At 41.7% G+C, this 16843-nt stretch overlaps 1 pseudogene; it reads left to right on the top strand.

Moving 5' to 3' along the window:
* The first annotated feature begins 845 nt into the window (after positions 1-845).
* LOC139539211 (rac GTPase-activating protein 1-like) lies at positions 846-15383 on the top strand (annotated as a pseudogene).
* Positions 15384-16843: the final 1460 nt, after the last annotated feature.

Raw genomic sequence — 16843 nt, 5'->3', positions numbered from 1 at the left:
CCTTAAATTGAGGAGATCTTTACATTGTTCAGTTAAGTGCCTGCACCTGCTGTCCTTTCAAATTCAAATCTAAATGTTTCAGTTGGGCAGTTAGGTTCCTGCAAGAACCCCCACCAACTAAGGAGGTTCCTCGATGAACCCCACCTCCTATGGGGTTCCTGGAAGAACCTTCTGGGGGCAATTTTCAGTACTAAGAACCCTAAGCTTCTTCAAAGAACTTTGAGGATCTTAGAAGGACCCTTGTTGAACCCCTAATGTTTAGACAATAACAATCATTTGTTTACAACCATGATAGCTGTACTTTTAGTTGATGGTTTACGCAGCTTGTTGGCCAATCGGCGTTTCCCAATGAGTTCAAAGCACTTGAATATATAAAAGCATTATTTACGACTTCACTACTGGTAAATTCCCACCTCCCACTTGGATACGAATGCAACATTATCCTGGGACTTGAAAAGAAGTGAATGCCCAGTCAAATTAGTTTTTGTGTGTAGGTTACAGGATTTAAATGTTGGCACACTACTCCACTATGCCATTTTGCTTTTGTTCAGTTCAGAACATTACAGCCCCTAAAAAGATGTGACAAGACAAAATGTTGAATGGTACACAGTATGGCTTCAGACATGTTGTCACTTGAGACACATTTCAAGACGTATTCCATTCTAATGCGTCAAACTAAAAGACATGTTCATGTGTGAATGGTTGTGAGACGTTATGGCCAAATCTTGCAATTCACATGTACACATTTCATGTCATGGCATATTCTCTTTTTTGTTCTCTCATTATACACATTTGGAACATAGAATGATGTCTAACACAAGCCATGTCACTTTGGTATTTTCTTCATGCCAGAATTCATTGAAGTAGTGAAAAACTATGATGCCACCAAGAAGAAATGGCTACATGCAGAGCTGGAGCTGAAGAGACACAAGGAGCTGCTGGTGAAGTCCGACATAGCCCAGGCTGCCCTGGAGGTTAAACTGAGAAAAAAAATTGCAACCAGGTCAATGTGGAGATTAAGAAGCGCTATAAGGCCGAAGCATACTTTCAGCACTTGGTATGGATCCCTTTTTAACTTTGTTAGGCTGTCCTATTGGAGCTCATGATTTAGACTCTGAGGTCAAGAATGACTGCCACATTATCATGGTACGTGTCCGATTGTTATTAGCCCCATCATCTCAAACTTCCCAACATGCTTCTCATAAACTGAAGCTAGTGACAGTTTGTTGATCAATAAATGCATGGTTTATTTGGTTAATGTTGTACTTTCTGCAGTCTGTAAGATGATGGAATAAATTCTTACTTTAAATGTCATACAGTACATTCGGAAGGTATTCAGACCCCTTTACTTTTCCCAAATTGTTAACTGACAGCCTTATTCTAAAATGTATTAAATCGTTTTTTTCCTCATCAATCTACACACAATACCCTATAATGATAAAGCAAATATCACATTTACATAAGGATTCAGACCCTTTACTCAGTACTTTGTTGAAGCACCTTTGTCAGTGATTACAGCCTCAAGTCTTCTTGGGTATGACGCTACAAGCCTGGTACAAATGTATTTGGGGAGATTCTCTCATTCTTCTCTGCAGATCCTCACAAGATCTGTCAGGTTGGATGGGGAGCGTCGCTGCACAGCTATTTTCAGGTATCATCAGAGATGTTTGATCGGGTTCAAGTCCGGCTCTGGCTATGTTCTGTTGGAAGGTGAACCTTCGCTCCAGTCTGAGGTCCTGAGTGTTTTGGAGCAGGTTTTCATCAAGGATCTCTCTGTACTTTGCCCCGTTCATCTTTCCCTCAATCCTGACTAGTCTCCAAGCCCCCGCCTCTGAAAAACATCCACACAGCATGATGCTGCCAGCACCATGCTTCACCGTAGGGATGGTGGCAGGTTTCCTCCAGACGTAACACTTGGCATTCAGGCCAGAGAATCTTGTTTTCTAGGTCTGAAAGTCCTTTAGGTGACTTTTGGCAAACTCCAAGCGGGCTGTCATGTGCCTTTTACTGAGGAGTGGCTTCCATTTGAAAACTCTACCATAGAGGCCTAATTGGTGGAGTGCTGCAGAGATGTTTGTCCTTCTGGAAAGTTCTCCCATCTCCATAGAGGAACTCTGGAGCTCTGTCAGAGTAACCATCGGGTTCTTGGTCACCTCCCTGACCAAGGCCCTTCTCCCCCAATTGCTCAGTTTGGCCGGGTGGCCAGCTCTAGGAAGAGTCTTGGTGCTTCCAAACTTCTTCCATTTAAGAATGATGGAGGCCACTGTGTTCTTGGGGACCTTCAATGCTGCAGACATTTTTTGATACCCTTTCCCAGACCTGTGCCTCGACACAATCCTGTCTTGGAGCTCTACAGACATTTCCTTCGACCTCGTAGCTTGGTTTTTGCTCTGACATTGACTGTCAACTCTGGGACCTTATATAGACAGGTGTGTGCCTTTCCAAATCATGTCCAGCCAATTGAATTTGCCACAGGTGGACTCCAATCAAGTTGTAGAAACATCTCAAGGATGATCAATGGAAACAGGATGCACCTGAGCTCAATTTCGAGTCTCATAGCAAAGGGTCAGAATACTTATGTAAATATGGTATTTCTGTTTTGTATTATTCATAAATGTGCAAACATTTCTAAAAACCTGTTTTCGCTTTGTCATTATGGGGTATTGTGTGTAGATTGATGAGATTCTTAATTTTTTTTAATACAATTTAGAATAAGGCTGTAACTTAACAAAATTAGGAAAAAGTGAAGTGGTCTGAATATTTTCAGAATGCACTGTATACCCTCACAGCGGCGACAATTGCAACTGATGTGTGATATACTGGTCCACGACAGCAAGTCCAATCCATGCCGGACTGATGAGCAGAGATCTATGCTGGCCAACTTCAACCACAGGGGAGCCAATGTCACCCAACACAAGAGCAAACGATAGGCTACTACCAGTATAGTCATATCCCAGTTATATTTATATGACCTCATACTTTATTCATTTGGGTTTTGTTTCTATTGATTTCTCATTCGATTATCTGTCATCGACGAGTCTTCATTCCCGTCTCACTCTGATATTAGTTATGATGGAACTGATGATGACACTTTATCACTGAAAATCCACATTTAAAGCAAGATTAAATGATTTTATATGTACCCTATATGACAGTGTAAAAGCTTGTGGCTTGTGGATGGTTCGTGTATCACTCTTTCACATAGTGTTTCAATGTGTACAGGACCTCGATGTAACAGTGGTAAACCACTAAGTCGAGGGCAAGAGAAAAAAGGGTAAGTGTGGGGCAGAGGAGGCTAGTGGGAGGAGTTATAGGAGGATGGGCTCATTGTAATAGCTGGAATGGATTTAATGGAACGGAGTCAAACGTTGTTTCCATATGTTTGATGTGTTTTGTTACCAATCCATCCTCCCACCAGCCTCCTATGATGTGGACCTCTTGAGGTTGAAGTTATGATTAATTTTGATAGATCTTTGATCCATGTTCTGCACTTTTGGGCATTCCAAGCTATCTTCCATGAGACTGAATGCAGGTGCTCCCGCTGGAAAGACAGGAAGAGTAGGTGGTCGCTCAGAAGATCACCTTGGGGGAAGACCAGTGGAAAAGGTAAGCAGAGGCATAATGTGGATTTGACCCATACTTTTCATAAAAATAAGGCAGCAATATGGAGGTCTATGGATTGGTTAACTTTAATAATTAGAAAACAATTCACTGGGGTTTCAGTTTCAACCACATAAAAACGAACTGAATTGTTCAAGTTGAAAATCGATTCTTTGTCCTTTGTTTCAAAATTGATGCTTCTAGTTTTACACTAAATCTTTTACTAATAAGTATTGGCCTTCACAATGCAATAGCAGTCCAGTTTTCTGAATGTTATTTGAACCACCTGGAGTGGAACTAAGGCCCTTTTACCAGGGAGACAGTTACTTGGTTCAGCCAGTCTATCTTAAGCCCTTGGCCAAAAACATGTATTTATTTTTAGTTCACGTATAGATTAATTTGATCAGCCGGTCGTTAGAGTTTACATGTCTTTGAAAATAAATCATTAGACATTGTGTGGGATAGAAAGAACCTTACTGGATAATCAATTAACAGAGAACCCTTAAGATACACCATGATTTGTCTAGTGTTACAGTTACAAAAACATTAATGCAGAATCATCTGATGTGTTCCTGGCCATTGTGTCCCTGTAGTTGGGCCTAGTGTGTTGTCACTTCCTATTAGCTGGCGTATTCATCAGGCCCTCTGCTCAGCGTCATCCTCACAGAGTAGCACACCCGTCTGATCAGGTGGAAATAGCACAGGACCATTCACATTGTCTGCGTACCAAATGGCACCCTATTCCCTATATAGTTAACTACACTATATATACAAAAGTATGTGGACACCCCTTTAAATTAGTAGATTCGGCTATTTCAGCCACACCCATTGCTGACAGGTGTATAAAATAGAGCACACAGCCATGCAATCTCCATAGCCAAACATTGGCAGTAGAATGGCCTTACTGAAGAGCTCAGTGACTTTGATTTTGATTTTATTTTTGAATTTATTTGGATCTCTTTTAGTCCCCATTTGAACTAATCTTCCAAGAGTCCTTAAACATTAAAATACAATTTATAATACGAACACATTTCCACATATAACACACTATTACAAACATACATAATATACTAACATAATGACCCAATGAATACTCAATCTAAAAAAATATTGATTCTTCATCTACTATAGTCCCACAACATTTCTATGTTATATATTTAAATCGTTTTAAAATAATGTTTAAATTTATATATTGAAAGGTTTCTGGTTTGCGCAGTTAATTTATTCAATTTCTTTATTGCTCTAAATCGAAATGTTCTTTTGCCTATTTCTCTTTTCTGTCTGGACAACGCATAGATGGTAGACAATCTATTCCTAGTATTTACGGAATGTCTGTCTCTTACCAACTGAATACCGTTGTGAATAGAACTTGGCCGTTTTAAATGATGTATATTATGAAATAAAATAAGCATGTTCCTTTCAATTATCTTATCGATTGATGACCAACCAAGAACATTGCGTATGACTACAACAGAAGAACCATATCTCCACCTTAAAACAATCCTTGCTGCTTTGTTCTGTGCATTCTGCAGCCTCCTAACTTCACTTGATGATGCATTTCCCCAGACCACAGAACAGTAGTTCACCTGACTCTCAATTAATGCTTGTGTTATTTGCTGAATAATTTTTCCTGGTAAATGCACTGCTCAAAAAAATAAAGGGAACACCAAAATAACACATCCTAGATCTGAATGAATGAAATATTCTTATTAAATACTTTTTTCTTTACATAGTTGAATGTGCTGACAACAAAATCACACAAAAATTATCAATGGAAATCAAATTTATCAACCCATGGAGGTCTGGATTTGGAGTCACACTCAAAATTTAAAGTGGAAAACCACACTACAGGCTAATCCAACTTTGATGTAATGTCCTTAAAACAAGTCAAAATGAGGCTCAGTAGTGTGTGTGGCCTCCACGTGCCTGTATGACCTCCCTACAACGCCTGGGCATGCTCCTGATGAGGTGGCGGATGGTCTCCTGAGGGATCTCCTCCCAGACCTGGACTAAAGCATCCGCCAACTCCTGGACAGTCTGTGGTGCAACGTGGCGTTGGTGGATGGAGCGAGACATGATGTCCCAGATGTGCTCAATTGGATTCAGGTCTGGGGAATGGGCGGGCCAGTCCATAGCATCAATGCCTTCCTCTTGCAGGAACTGCTGACACACTCCAGACACATGAGGTCTAGCATTGTCTTGCATTAGGAGGAACCCAGGGCCAACCGCACCAGCATATGGTCTCACAAGGGGTTTGAGGATCTCATCTCGGTACCTAATGGCAGTCAGGCTACCTCTGGCGAGCACATGGAGGGCTGTGCGGTCACCCAAAGAAATGTCACCCCACACCATGACTGACCCACCGCCAAACCGGTCATGCTGGAGGATGATGCAGGCAGCAGAACGTTCTCCACGGCGTCTCCAGACTCTGTCACGTCTGTCACGTGCTCAGTGTGAACCTGCTTTCATCTGTGAAGAGCACAGGGCGCCAGTGGTGAATTTGCCAATCTTGGTGTTCTCTGGCAAATGCCAAACGTCCTGCACGGTGTTGGGCTGTAAGCACAACCCCCACCTGTGGACGTCGGGCCCTCATACCACCCTCATGGAGTCTGTTTCTGACCGTTTGAGCAGACACATGCACATTTGTGGCCTGCTGGAGGTCATTTTGCAGGGCTCTGGCAGTGCTCCTCCTGCTCCTCCTTGCACAAAGGCGGAGGTAGCGGTCCTGCTGCTGGGTTGTTGCCCTCCTACGGCCTCCTCCACGTCTCCTGATGTACTGGCCTGTCTCCTGGTAGCGCCTCTATGCTCTGGACACTATGCTGACAGACACAGCAAACCTTCTTGCCACAGCTCGCATTGATGTGCCATCCTGGATGAGCTGCACTACCTGAGCCACTTGTGTGGGTTGTAGACTCCGTCTCATGCTACCACTAGAGTGAAAGCACCGCCAGCATTCAAAAGTGACCAAAACATCAGCCAGGAAGCATAGGAACTGAGAAGTGGTCTGTGGTCACCACCTGCAGAACCACTCCTTTATTAGGGGTGTCTTGCTAATTGCCTATAATTTCCACCTGTTGTCTATTCCATTTGCACAACAGCATGTGAAATTTATTGTCAATCAGTGTTGCTTCCTAAGTGGACAGTTTGATTTCACAGAAGTGTGATTGACTTGGAGTTACATTGTGTTGTTTAAGTGTTCCCTTATTTTTTTGAGCAGTGTATTTCGCTATCCTTCTGATTATGCGTGCTGTTTTTTAAATATTTTTTTTACATAGATTAGTTATTTGAGACGACCATGATAAGTAGTTGTCTAGCTGCACTCCCAATAGTTTGGTTTCTGCCACTTCTTCAATTTGTACTCCTCCCATACTTAATTGTATCCCATGCTGTTTTGGCCTTTTCCTAGTGGAACAGACCAACATAACTTTGTTTTTTTTGGTGTTTAAAACAAATTTGTTTTGGCAAACCCACTCCCTAATATTCTCAAAATCTCCTTGTAAAGCTTGCTGTACCTGTTGAACCGATTGTCTTGCTGCATAAATTGTAGTATCATCTGCAAATATAGTAGCTTGAGTTTCAGCTAAGGCATAGGGAAGGTCGTTGGTATATATTAAATAGAGAAGAGGCCCAAGGCAGCTGCCCTGCGGTATTCCACAGTTTAACACATGAGGGGAAGAAAATGAACCATTGGATATACAGTGGGGAGAACAAGTATTTGATACACTGCCGATTTTGCAGGTTTTCCAACTTACAAAGCATGTAGAGGTCTGTAATTTTTATCATAGGTACACTTCAACTGTGAGAGTGAAGTGTACCTATGAGAGAATCTAAAACAAAAATCCAGAAAATCACATTGTATGATTTTTAAGTAATTAATTTGCATTTTATTGCATGACATAAGTATTTGATACATCAGAAAAGCAGAACTTAATATTTGGTACAGAAACCTTTGTTTGCAATTACAAAGATCATACGTTTCCTGTAGTTATTGACCAGGTTTGCACACACTGCAGCAGGGATTTTGGCCCACTCCTCCATACAGACCTTCTCCAGATCCTTCAGGTTTCGGGGCTGTCGCTGGGCAATACGGACTTTCAGCTCCCTCCAGAGATTTTCTATTGGGTTCAGGTCTGGAGACTGGCTAGGCCACTCCAGGACCTTGAGATGCTTCTTACGGAGCCACTCCTTAGTTGCCCTGGCTGTGTGTTTCGGGTCGTTGTCATGCTGGAAGATCCAGCCACGACCCATCTTCAATGCTCTTACTGAGGGAAGGAGGTTTTTGGCCAAGATCTCGCGATACATGGCCCCATCCATCCTCCCCTCAATATGGTGCAGTCGTCCTGTCCCCTTTGCAGAAAAGCATCCCCAAAGAATGATGTTTCCACCTCCATGCTTCACGGTTGGGAGGGTGTTCTTGGGGTTGTACTCAACCTTCTTCTTCCTCCAAACACGGCGAGTGGAGTTTAGACCAAAAAGCTCTATTTTTGTCTCATCAGACCACATGACCTTTTCCCATTCCTCCTCTGGATCATCCAGATGGTCATTGGCAAACTTCAGACGGGCCTGGAAATGCGCTGGCTTGAGCAGGGGGACCTTGCATGCGCTGCAGGATTTCAATCCATGACGGTGTAGTGTGTTACTAATGGTTTTCTTTGAGACTGTGGTCCCAGCTCTCTTCAGGTCATTGACCAGGTCCTGCCGTGTAGTTATGGGCTGATCCCTCACCTTTCTCATGATCATTGATGCCCCACGAGGTGAGATCTTGCATGGAGCCCCAGACCGAGGGTGGTTGACCGTCATCTTCAACTTCTTCCATTTTCTAATAATTGCGCCAACAGTTGTTGCCTTCTCACCAAGCTGCTTGCCTATTGTCCTGTAGCCCATCCCAGCCTTGTGCAGGTCTACAATTTTATCCCTGATGTCCTTACACAGCTCTCTGGTCTTGGCCATTGTGGAGAGATTGGAGTCTGTTTGATTGAGTGTGTGTACAGGTGTCTTTTATACAGGTAACAAGTTCAAACAGGTGCAGTTAATACAGGTAATGAGTGGAGAACAGGAGGGCTTCTTAAAGAAAAACTAACAGGTCTGTGAGAGCCGGAATTCTTACTGGTTGGTAGGTGATCAAATACTTATGTCATGCAATAAAATGCAAATTAATTACTTAAAAATCATACAATGTGATTTTTTGGATTTTTGTTTTAGATTCCGTCTCTCACAGTTGAAGTGTACCTATGATAAAAATTACAGACCTCTACATGCTTTGTAAGTAGGAAAACCTTCAAAATCGGCAGTGTATCAAATACTTGTTCTCCCCACTGTAGGTGGACTGTTTCCTGTCAGTTAGATATGACTGGACCCAATTCAATGCTACCTCCTTAAAACCATAATGCATTAATTTTGTCAAAATCATTTCATGATCCACTAAATCAAATGCTGCACTGAAATCTAAAAATAGTACACCAACAAACTTGCCATTATCCATAGCATTGAGCCACTGGTCAATCATGTCAACCAATGCAGTGGTAGTGGAATGGTTTTTGCATGATGAGATAGATGTACCAAGTAAGCCCTTAACTGTGTTCCATACCTTTTTAGAATCATTTTTAGAATCAATAAAAGCATTGTTGTAAAATAACTTTTTTTACTTTCGATTCAATTTAACTGCATAATTACGTAATGTTCTATAATTCTGTTCATCAATTTCTAATTTTGACTTGGCTGCTAAGACTTTTGCCATATTTCTTTGAGAAAAAGCCTCACCCAGTTCATCATCAATCCATGGAGATGGACGAGCACCAACTGTAGGGGCATGATGGTCCATTACCTCAGTGAGCAAATCAATAAAACATTCTGTAGCAAGATTTAAATCATCCTCTAGAATCTAGAGTCTAGATAAATCAGCTCCCAGAGTACAGCAGCCAAATCATTTAGAAATAGCTCATGATGAAATTTTTTAAAAATGTCTCTTAACCACAATCCTAATTCTTTGGAACCTTGGTGTTCATGGTTATGGTAACAATATTATGGTCTGTCCAGCCAACTGGCATTAACCTGGCTTTTAAGCATTGCAATGGTATATTACAGAAAATCAGATCAATGCATGTGTCTGAACGATGACCCAACTTAATTGATGATCTATTAGTATCATTAACCATTTGTTTCAAACCACAGTTCTTGGCATATCTCATCAATTTTGTTATATTCGAATTATTATGATCCTTCCAATATATATTAAAATCACCCAATATAAATACATCTCTGTTGCTATCTGTGGCCTGGTCAAACCCAGTACATAAGTCATCCAGATAGGACACCATAGAGCTAGGAGGTCTATACACACATCCTACCAATATGGGTGCCTGGTGAGGCAGATGTACCTGAGCCCATAGTGCCTCTACTTGACATACATTAAGGTCATCCCTTCTCTTAAAAGGTATATGATTCTGAATGTACAGTGCTACACCCCCACCATTCCTATTCCTATCTCTTCTCAGTAGACTATATCCATGAATGTTAATTTGACCATCATTTACAGATGCATCTAAATGTGTTTCGGTCAAAGCCAAAATATGAATATTATTTATGTTGACCAAGTTAAAAACCTCATGTATTTTGTTAGGAAGGCTACATACATTAACCTGAGCTATATGCAGCTCTTTCCTTCTCAAGTGGAGATCAATAGAGCATGTATTCGTTATAGTTGAAGTTGTCATGATGCACTACGACACACAAACTCAAATTTGAACATTAAATTAAAATAGCCAGGGAGTTACTCCAGAGTCCCGATACAATTGCCCGTTGATATAAAGTTTATCCATCACCATGGAGACTCGTTGATTCAGGCAACGCTTTTCTTTCATGATGGGATATCGTTTTTTCTCCTTTCATTGATCTCGGTGGGGAAGTGATCATTCATTCCAAAATCAAATCAAATCAAATGTATTTATATAGCCCTTCTTACATCAGCTGATATCTCAAAGTGCTGTACAGAAACCCAGCCTAAAACCCCAAACAGCAAGCAATGCAGGTGTAGAAGAACGGTGGCTAGGAAAAACTCAGTGTTTCAGTGTTTCTGAGTGTTTCAGTGTGTTTCAGTGTTTCAGTGTTCAGTGTTTCAGTGTTTCTGAGTTCTCTGCCCATGTTCTTCGTCATTTCCTTTTGCTTAAATTTGTCAAAACATGCAATAATAGCCCGTGGCCTATTTCCAGAGGACTTACCTATTCTATGGACTCTGGAGAAAGTGACATTACGCACAACATCGGTGGTCAGTTTTAGTTTCGTTGACATAAAGTCTCGGACAGTGTCCTCACAGCCTCTGCTGTTGTCATTCTCCATTATCCCTGAAAATATTAGATTGTTCCGCATTGATCGACACTGTACATCAAGCAAGGTTTCTTTAAGTTGTTTGTTCTCCCTTTGCACCACCTCCACCTTGCTATGAATAGAGTCTACAGTACCTTTCAGCGCCGTGTTCTCTTTCCTTAGATCATCAATCTGACGTTGGCTGAATTCTAGATTTGCACATAATGCATTGATGTCCTCTCGTAATATATCCAAGATATAAAGTTTGGCAAGCCTTTCATTGATGGATTTGAACAAGTCCACATCCATATCAGTAAACCTCTCCCCACTCGCGCCCTCTTACTAGGGGATGGTTTGGTTCCATCGTTGATACCTATTGGCCAACCTGGTTTTGGTTTGTTTTGTTGATTGGGTTGGTTGTCCTTAACAATGCTTGAATCCTCCAACTTTCAACGTGTTACCGTCATAGGATGCCACCTTTCCAACAAGTCAGTGCCCCACTCAACTGTAAGTGCTGTTATTGTGAAGTGGAAACGTCTAGGAGCAACAATGGCACAGCCGAGAAGTGGTAGGCCACACAAGCTCACGGAACGGGATCGTCAAGCGTGTAGCGCGTAAAAATCGTCTGTCCTCAGTTGCAACACTCACTACCGAGTTTCAAACTGCCTCTGGAAGCCACGTCAGCACATAACTGTTCGTCGGGAACTTCATGAAATGGGTTTACATGGCCGAGCAGCCGCACACAAGCCTAAGATCACCATGCGCAATGCCAAGCGTCGCCTGGAGTGGTGTAAAGCTCTCCCCCATTGGACTCTGGAGCACTGGAAACGTGCTCTCTGGAGTGATGAATCACGCTTCACCATTTGGCAGTTTGACAGACGAATCTGGGTTTGGCGGATGCCAGGAGAATGCTACCTGCCCGAATGCATAGTGCATTCTGTTTTTCATGATTCGGGCTAGGCCCCTTAGTTCCAGTGAAGAAAAATCTTAACACTACAGCATACATTCTTGACGATTCTGTGCTTCCAACTTTGTGGCAACAGTTTGGGGAAGGCCCTTTCCTGTTTCAACATGACAATGCCCCGTGCACAAAGCGATGTCCAAACAGAAATGGTTTGTTGAGATTGGTGTGGAAGAACTTGACTGGCCTGCACAGAGCCCTGACCTCAACTCCATCGAACACCTTTGGGATGAATTGGAACGCCAAATGCGAGCCAGGTCTAATCGCCCAACTTCAGTGTCCAACCTAACTAATGCTCTTGTGGCTGAATGGAAGCAAGTCCCCATAGCAATGTTACAACATCTAGTGGAAAGCCTTAACAGAATAGTGGAGGCTGTAATAGCAGCAAAGGGGCGGCCAACTCCTTATTAATGCCCATGATTTTGAAATGAGATGTTCGATGAGAAGGTGTCCACATACTTTTGGTCATGTAGTGTATATACACTGGGTGTACAAAACATTAAGGACGCCTGCTCTTTCCATGACACAGACTGACTAGGTGAATCCAGGTGAAAGCTATGATCCTTTATTGATGTCACTTTTTCAAATCCACTTCAATCAGTGTAGAGGTGGCAGGTAGCCTAGCGGTTAGAACATTGGGCCAGTAACCGAAAGGTCACTGGTTCGAATACCTGAGCTGTCGAGGTGCCCTTGAGCAATGCAGTTAACCCTAATTTCCTCCAGGGGTGGCTTACTACTAAGGTTGACCATGTAAAACAACACATTTCACTGCACCTATCTGGTGTATGTGACAATAAAACAAGTTTAATTCAAGTTTTTTTTAAACTACTTTTAGTGCAGGAAGGAATATGGTATCATCTGGGATGTAGCCTTTCTGACTGCCTCGGTCACATTTTTTGTCCTCCCACATGCACTGTAGAGATCACTTCACTCTGAGGGAGCAAAAACTATTCAGCACTGTGTGACTCACTCCATTAGCATGGGATCACCAGATTAGTTCATTAAATATGAGTAGGCCCACTCACTAATCTTGAAAATGGCAAGTGTTTCATACTTTTATTCAGGAAGTTGAGACTACGATTGTGAAAGCAACTGTCACAAACCCAGAGACTTTCCGGCAAGAGCATTTGGAAAGGAGAATAAAGCCTACTTAACTCAATCCCTGTGGCTCAAGCTGTTTTTCCCCAATTCCTATGCAATAGAATTGTCAATCTTTCTCCCAATGATGAAACCACTGATGACCCTGAAACTACCGTGGAGCTCGACACCATAGCAGAGATGGAAATGACCACCACCACAGAGCCCAGACTCAAACGGGTCTTCACTCCCACTTTGAGACACTACTTCCTGTCTAAAACAGTAAGAACTGTCTCATAGATACCATCTTCTCATGTTAAACTACAGTTGAAGTCGGCTGTTTACATACACCTTAGCCAAATACATTTAGCCAAATACATTTAAAATCAGGACATTTAATCCTAGTAAACCAGGACATTTCACAATTCCGGACATTTAATCCTAGTAAAACTTCCTTGTCTTAGGTCAGTTAGGATCGCCACTTTATTTTAGGAATGTGAAATGTCAGAATAATAGTAGAAAGATTGATTTATTTCAGCTTTTATTTCTTTCATCACATTCCCAGTGGGTCAGAAGTTTACATATTAGTATTTGGTTGCATTGCCTTTAAATTGTTTAACTTGGGTCAAACATTTCGGGTAGCCTTCCACAAGCTTCCCACAATAACTTGGGTGAATTTTGGCCCATTCCTCCTGACAGAGCTGGTGTAACTGAGTCAGGTTTGTAGGCCTCCTTGCTCGCACACGCTTTTTCAGTTCTGACCACACATTTTCTATAGGATTGAGGTCAGGGCTTTGTGATGGCCACTCTAATACCTTGACTTTGTTGTTCTTAAGCCATTTTGCCACAACTTTGGAAGTATGCTTGTGGTTATTGTCCATTTGGAAGACTATTTGCGACCAAGCTTTAACTACCTGACTGATGTCCTGAGATGTTGCTTCAATATATCCACATCATTTCCCCCTCCTCATGATGCCATCTATTTTTTTAAGTGTACCAGTCCCTCCCGCAAACAAAGCACCCCCACAACATGATGCTGCCAAACAGTTCTATTTTTGTTTCATCAGACCAGAGGACATTTCTCCAAAAAGTATGATCTTTGTCCCCATGTGCAGTTGTAAACCGTAGTCTGGCTTTTTTATGGCGGTTTTGGAGCAATGGCATCTTCCTTGCTGTGCGGCCTTTCAGGTTATGTCGATATAGAACTCGTTTTACTGTGGATATAGATACTTTTGTACCTGTTTCCTCCAGTATCTTCACATGGTCCCTTGCTGTTGTTCTGGGACTGATTTGCACTTTTCGCACCAAAGTACGTTCATCTCTAGGAGACAGAACGCGTCTTCTTCTTGAGCGGTATGACGGCTGCGTGGTCCTATGGTGTTTATACTTGCGTACTACTGTTTGTACAGAAATTGGAAATTGCTCCCAAGAATTAACCAGACATGTGGAGGTCTACAATTTCTTTTGATTTTCCCATGTCAAGCAAAGAGGCACTTTGTTTGAAGGTAGAATTTTCACGTTCTAGTCATGCATTTGGATGTCATTGGGAGACTAAGTGAAAATTTGAGTTGAGTGGAAGTTAGGATTCCCCCCTGAGCGTGTGAAGCAGGATTTCTGAGTCTTGCACGCAAAGTGATTTGGCCTCTGGTTTGAAGCCACACTAAAGTATCTGAACTACGTCATCTACATGAATATAATGATTGATGCAGTGCATTTGGCAGTAACGCTCATGGATGGATTTTTAATGAACATCTCAAAATCGCCTCGCAAACCTTTAGGTATCAAGTGTTGGAGAATGTTTACACTTAACCTCATCCATTCAGGGCAGATGGTTATTTCCTTGTTGTATTATGACTCCATGATGACTGTAAAACTCCCTGATGACTGTAAAACAATCAACACTCAATATTTCTCTCAGCCCAGTTTGTCTACTTCCAGCATATTAATTTCAATCTTATATATGGTCTTGAGTGAAGAGTAAGTGGTCATTTGTGGCATGCTGGGAATGAGCCCATTTAAATCAGTCTCTCTCGCTCTCTGCCTCAAAGCCGATTGACTTTAGGACATAACACCAACCCTTTTGTAAATTGCATAGAGATGTCTGAAGGAGCCCAGGGCATATGCCATCCACAAAACGACTAATGCTACAAAGAACTATAATGTATCTCTAGAGGCCTTCTGAGTCATAATGGAGTGAGTGAATCAACAAAGAGATTATAATTGCCAGAGGGAGTGTAGATTTTGAGGTATAACGTTATTGTATGTCTCTCAGCATTTTTTTCTGCTGTTCTTTGTCCTAAGGGCCTCACTGATGGGCTGTGTATCGCTTACAGAGATTACAGATGACGACAACAGCGCAGCAATCATTTACCAGGCCATAGCAGATCTGCCAAAGCCTAACAGAGACACACTGGCTTTCCTCATGCTGTATCTGCAGAGGTAACACCTAAGGGTGATGGGTCTTTAGAGTGATTATTATTTTTTCTCCCTGAGAGGGTACTATTTCCTCAACTTACAGTTCCATAAATGACGAATTCCATAACTTGTCAGGAAATTGAGCAAAATTGGACCACTCAGATGCAGGTTATTGCAAGAGTAAACAGGAAGTTTATATTCAATAAGAGGTTAATGTCTTCTTAATAAGTTTATTGCACACTGCCTTACTGCCCACTGTAGAGTCCTGCAGAGCCCCTTGTGTCAAATGGACCAGAACAGAACAATTTGTCCAGGATGTTTGGACCAACCATTTTGGGACATGGAATGGCAGAGCCCTTCCCTACGACCCTTATGAAACAAACACTAAGCCAAAGGTGGGCACTGTCTTGTGTATAAATGTCATACAATTGTGATCTTCACTATTTCGCAGTGTTTCAGTATTTTAAAAAAAATATCAAGTGCCACATTGAGTTTGATCTGTTTGATCTACACATTTCCATTGATCTGGTCCTTTCAGTGCTGTAACATTTCTGCAATGTCACCCATGTAGATGCATGCAATATGTGTAATGCCTCTGCATTTGTGAACCAGGTTACTGTTGATTTCATCATCTCTCAGATCACAGGCTGAATGCTGTCATTCCCTGCCGAGAACTGGAAACGCCACCTCATGGTGTAGAAACAGGTTATATCAGTGATCGATGCCAATGTCAGCCACAGCATAGACCGAGGTAAACAAACAACCTGACACCAACACTCAGCTGCTGTGTGCTATCGAAAAACTCACTGTCAATGACTACTCAACAGCCTTTGTCCAAATGTAACTGGGGTCATGTGTCAGTTTTAATGTACATGATGCTGGATTATGACAAAAGCTGAATCCTCATGGTGCCTCCAACACGTATCTACCATCTCTTCAGATCGTCTGTTTAACCCGCCGACTTCCCGAGCTGAGTAAATACCCTAAGACTCCTACCAGTGGTTCCCTGAAGGGCAGAATGAAGAATGCCTTCAATACATAAGACCACTTTTTCTTATTAATTTTTTTTTTTTAAATCATTAACACTTTTGAAATTTGTTTAAATAGTTTTGCAGATGGCATATGACAATTTCCTACCTTTTCTCATTGTTCTTGTTAGAATTTACTTTTTTTTGCAGTAGCAGGGCAAAGACTGACAAGGTTAAAAAGTTATTTACGTCCCTCAACTGATATCACTGTGGTTTCCTGACTTCTTTAAATTGGATTAGTTTTGTGTGGATAGTTCAGTGTTCAGAAGAACGTTGGTATGTTCTTGGGAAAATAAAAGCACTTTACATTTGACTACATGTCTTTGTGTAAAAATGTTAAATATTATATGAAATGTTAAGTATTGTAAAATGGAGTATGATGGGGCAGTGTACATTTGAGGAACTCTCAGCACTAATGCATGACAAACACAATTGGGTAGCTGTGATTGAATACGGCATT

The sequence above is a fragment of the Salvelinus alpinus genome, chromosome 14, assembly GCF_045679555.1.
Source record: "Salvelinus alpinus chromosome 14, SLU_Salpinus.1, whole genome shotgun sequence".
Taxonomy (NCBI): domain Eukaryota; kingdom Metazoa; phylum Chordata; class Actinopteri; order Salmoniformes; family Salmonidae; genus Salvelinus; species Salvelinus alpinus.
The sequence above is the reverse complement of the archived record's forward strand: the minus strand, read 5'-3'. Positions and strand labels throughout refer to the sequence as shown.